Source organism: Geospiza fortis, unplaced genomic scaffold (genome assembly GCF_000277835.1).
Source record: "Geospiza fortis unplaced genomic scaffold, GeoFor_1.0 scaffold172, whole genome shotgun sequence".
In the NCBI taxonomy this organism is placed as follows: Eukaryota; Metazoa; Chordata; class Aves; order Passeriformes; family Thraupidae; genus Geospiza; species Geospiza fortis.
Genome location: NW_005054309.1, coordinates 1,257,153 through 1,262,135, shown reverse-complemented (window position 1 = coordinate 1,262,135; position 4,983 = coordinate 1,257,153).

Below are 4,983 nucleotides of genomic sequence, written 5' to 3'. Positions count from 1 at the left end.
TGCAGCCACCCTGGCCCAGGTGGGACTCCAGCCCTGATTTTGCAGGTCCCTGCCTTAGGTGTGTCACCAGTAGATGCAGTGACTGGGTCACACCTATGGCTCCTGTGATATCCCTGATTGCAGGGCTGGCTTCAGCTCTGCTTGATCCCTGCTGAAATGTGCCTGGCTGTTTGGGAGCTGCTGCTGAGACAAACTGGGCTCCCTGCCCTCAGGAGAGATGTGAATATTTTATTCAAGGACAGCACTGGGGCCTCTGGTCACTGTGCTGTGTTTGAAGTGATGAGTGTGGTGTGGCATGCACGAGAGTGCTGCCAGCTGCTCTGGGTGCTCATCATCAAACTGCTCTGGATTCCTCCCTGCTCTCTTCCTGGGAGCTGTCTGGGGATGAAAATTGTCATTTATGTGGTTATTCCTCCTGGGCAGTAAAGGCTGGACTTCCAAAAGCCATGGGCTGTCTCTCTGCCTAGGTGTCACATTCTGCTCCTCTGGAGGGCTGTCCCTGGCACTGACCAGTTCTGGGCAGGACAGAGTGGGACCATGGGCACCACAGCAAAGGGCAGTGCCAGGCAGTGCCCACGTGGCCTCTGGAGGAGATGCAGGGTCAGGGAGACACTGTGCAGGCTAAGTGGCACCAAGATGGTTTATGCTACAGTAATTCCTCCTTTTGTCTGACTTACTCCCGCACGTACTGAAAAGCAAAAGTGTTTCCTGGGGGGCTCAAGGGCCTTTTCCCATTTTCCATTAGTGTTTTTGCTGTTACTTTTCTGCAGCTGCTTTTTCAGGCTGCCCTTTGTCTGCCTTTTGGATTCTTTGAATTTACTTGAACTGTGCATCTATTTTTCCCCATAAGAAAACGCAGCAAACTCATCGAGCAGCCCTCTCCAGTGCTGCAGTGGGATGATGCAGGGACCCAGGGCTTGTGGGCGTGCTGTGATTGGGAGCAGAGAGCTGAGCCCCTTTCCTGAGCACCAGCTCTGCTCTGAGCCCATCAATGAACTTCCATCTCCAAGTCCTTGTGGCATAGAACCAAAGCATTTCCCAAGCTAGCCCACTCTGGATTTTGCCAACCTTCCCGTGTCTGTGTCCCATTTTTTGAAGCTCTCAAATGCTTTTGAGTTGGGACAGAATTACAGGGAGAAAATACTATGCAAAACGTGCTTTGGCTGAAATTATTTATTTCCTCTTTCAGAAACTGCTTTATTTTATGCTCCCTTTCAGTCAGAGCACTTAGTGGCAGGGTTCTGAAGGGCGCTTTTGTTCTGCAGGCCCTTGTGTGACTTCTCCGTGAAAAGCAGAAAACCTATCAGCTCTCCCTAGAGGCTTCTGGTTAGGAGGGACAAGGCATTTTTGCTGGAAAACGCAGCATTGTTCTGTAGAATTGGTACAGTGTCTTTGAGAATAGGTGTGCAGTAGTTACTTTGAATGCAGTTCTCTTTGTTAATTACTTGACATCTGTCTTTGGTTTTGTAATTGCTGGTAGAGTGCGTGGGCTTTGCAGAGTCCGTGCTGCTAAAGGCAGGAGGGAATGATGCCTTGCTGAGGTCTCTTTGGCAAGGGTGTTTTATTAAAAGATGTTTTAAATAAAAATATTCATGGGGTTTTTTTCTGACAGAAAAGCCACTTGTGACCAGTATAAAATGAAAAAAATCAGACTTTCCACCCCCTTTGATGTTAAGAGCATGAGACACTTCCATGACTGTGCTTCCCCCCACCCTACTTTTCTTTGCTCCTCAGTAGACAGAAGGTGAAAGTTTGAAGAAGAAGGTGCTCTGGAAGGAAAAGGGAACAATTTCTGATTTGAAACAAAGTGAACATTCCAAGTTAAGTTCCTTAAAAAAAAATCTAGCAAGGGCTGTGATGGATCATTTTCCCTAACTGCTCCATGAATTATTATTAAAATGTTAATTTATGGAGACATTAAGAGCACCTCAGAGTATATTGGTCTCGTGAGAAGTTCCTGGAGTGCTGAGGATGTACCAGAGCTCTCCAGCTGCCTCCTGGCTGCTCTGATTGCCTGCTTTCTAGCTGCAGTGTGATTTCTGAGCTGGTAAGCTCTCCTGCTCACTGATTTTATTCTCCTTTTATTTGCACTGGGTGGATGCAGCTGGGAGGAGCCTTCTGCTGCAGCCTGGGTTTGCACTCCCTGGCCTCTGGCTCCTTTGGTTGCAGCCACAGAAGCTGGTGTTTGGTGCAGTTGTACAGAATTGCACAAGAAGTTCATCAGACACCGCTGGAATTGCATCACAGGCAGGACAAATGGCAACGTGCTCTGTCCTGCCACGAAACGCAGAGGCAGGTTGCTGGGAAAGGTTGAGAAAACTCTTCTGTTCCTGGCAAGACCAGGGCGGGTTGTAGTCCTGTGGTTCTTCAGGGCATTGCAAAACCCACCCCTCTCTGCAACAGGATGCAATGTTCTTCTCCTGTGTCACCACAGGACTGCTGTGGGAAGAGCTTTTTATCTGGGGGGATATCACAGGTTTGGGGCTATTTGGAGTATTTTTGAGTAACCATGTGCCACAGGAACAGAGCTGGGCTGGCAAATTCTGGCATGGTCAGGGCATCCAGGAGGGTGTGATGCCTCCCCTTGACCAGCCCTTGACTCTGTGCCTGTCCCTTCCATGGTCCCTTGCGTTTGGGAGCAGCCAGGGCTGTGGTCATCTGTGTCCCTTCCCTGTAATGGAGAAATTGCTGTAATCTGACAGCCTCTGTGTCTGTCTATCTCCACTGATAAGATCTCTGGAAAACCTGGAATGAACCAGAAGTAAATCACTCTGTGTGTGAGGCTCCTGATTTTATATCTGGGTAGAGCAAGAAAAAAAAAGGATTTTCCTACTAGTAGGCAGAGCATGGAAATCTTGGATACCTTGCTCGTGGGAACCTGGTGGCTCTGTGAGACAGTTGAAAGGAGCATGTTCCTGTGAGCACAGCTAATGGATGTAAATATTAGCTCACTGCAGAGTTCATGTATCACCCAGTGAAATGTAGTAGTTTATTTTGGCCTCAGGCCACGCAAATGGCCTTGCTCAATACAAGGGAAACTCATCCAAAGTCCGTAGTGGCTCCTGCTTGCTTCAGGGCTGAATTCAGTCTGATTTGTGCAAAATGCAGGAGAGAGTGGCTGGAAAATAAGGGTGAGTTAGGACACGCTGTGCATTTAGCTAATGACAAATGGAGAGGGAACCATGAGGGATCTTGATTATGGGAATGATTCCCTGCCACTCTTTACACCCCCTCTCTTCAAGCGTCTCAATTACCAAAAGTTCCTTAATTCCTACCAGAAGTGCAGCATGTTGGATCTCTCTGTCCAATCTGATGGCATAAAAATGTTTTATCTTTCTTCAGCATTTCCAAGGGGTGGGAGTACTTAATATTGTTTCTTCCCTATGGAGTCTTAAGTAACATTGGGAGCTGGTTGTAGGTGGCAATAGAGAGAGGTTTGATAAGCAGCTGGCATTTCAATTTGGAAGAAGCGGTAGGGGATGATCAGCCCTCTCAGCTGGACCCCAGGGAAAAAAAACCCCTCACTTCCTTCCCTGCTTCTTGACCATTTTTGAAAGCCTGATGGCTTCAGAGGCAGTGTGCAGCCCTTTCCATGGACTGTGCAGGGAAGAACAGGCATGCTTCAGATTTCCTTTGTCTCTTTGAGATGAGCCCAGCAGAGGGAAGGCATCGCACAAAGGCTTTTCAGATGTAAGCCCTGAAAAGGAAGGATTCAATATCCGCTGCTGGGCTTTGAGTAGTGCAGTTCACGTGTCGCATTCTTGTTAATCTCTGCAATCTGTGCAATTTTAGGTGCTCTCTGCCTATGCTCAAAGCCCTTCTGTGTACTGCATATATTCTGGACAGGTTTTTGAGGGAGGTGTTTAAGGGAGCTCTGTGGCTTCTCCCCCCACACTTTTAACACACCCTGATGGAGCAGGTTTCTCTGTCATCTCATGAGCACATTCCTGACAGTATCACCATGCTCATTACTGCATCTGCCTGGCAGAACTGAGATGCTTTGATGAAGTTCAGCCTTTTAACCATCTCTTCTCCCTTTGTGATCTGACAGCACACAGGAATATCAAATGTGACCTTAACCCCTTTAATGAGAGCATCTAGTAGATGTCAGTTTTCATGACTACCAGCTTATAAATTGCATCCTGAAAAACCTAGAAACAGAGGGATATTTAATTCTAGCGAGTGAGCAGCTCTGAGAGCCGAATGCCAGATACTGGAGTGGGCAGCCAGTGAAACTCTGGCAGTGTACATTTATCTCAAATTACAGGAAATTGTGTTCTGTAGTGGGAATGGAAAAGTTTGGGATTGTTTTTTGCTTATCACTGCTGCTTAGAAAGGATAAGCCTTTGTTTAGATCCTTTCTGAAAAGTGTACAAACCTGGCGTTTGTTTACTCCTGCGAGTTCCAAGGAGGGTTTGACTGGGAAGGGCTGGTGAGGCCTTGTCTTGTCTCCACTGCCTGCAGGAGCAGGTTGAAGCAGGCTCTGGCAGCTGGCCCCTTTGCAGGTCCCTGGCAGCACACCTTGCCACTTGGGACTGCTCTGTGGTGTCCTGTCAGCGTCAGACACACATTCAGTGCAGGTGTGCCGCAGCCGCTGCGAGCGCTCTCTGCGCTTGTTCTTAGAGGTGACCAGGAGGAGGTCTTGGCAAAGCACCTTCTTTTGGGAGTCAGAGCTTGGGATTTGTAGCCTGCACACATCCATTTGACTCCTTGTGCTCCTGATACAGACCATTCTGGTGGCTTAAGTCAGTGAGCTGGGCTGCCCTCTTCAGAGCCATCACTTCCCAGGCTTGGTGAGCTGCCCGCAGGCAGAGTGATGCTGCCATGAGGGTGCTGTTCTTGAGGAATCTTAATGAAATAAAACAGGGATGTGCCAGAATGAAAGGATCACTGGGTGAATGGAGGAATAAACCCACAGAGTTCAAAAATGGCCTGCAATGGTAGAAGAGTGTCAGATAACCAGGTCTGTGTGCTTTGTCTCCC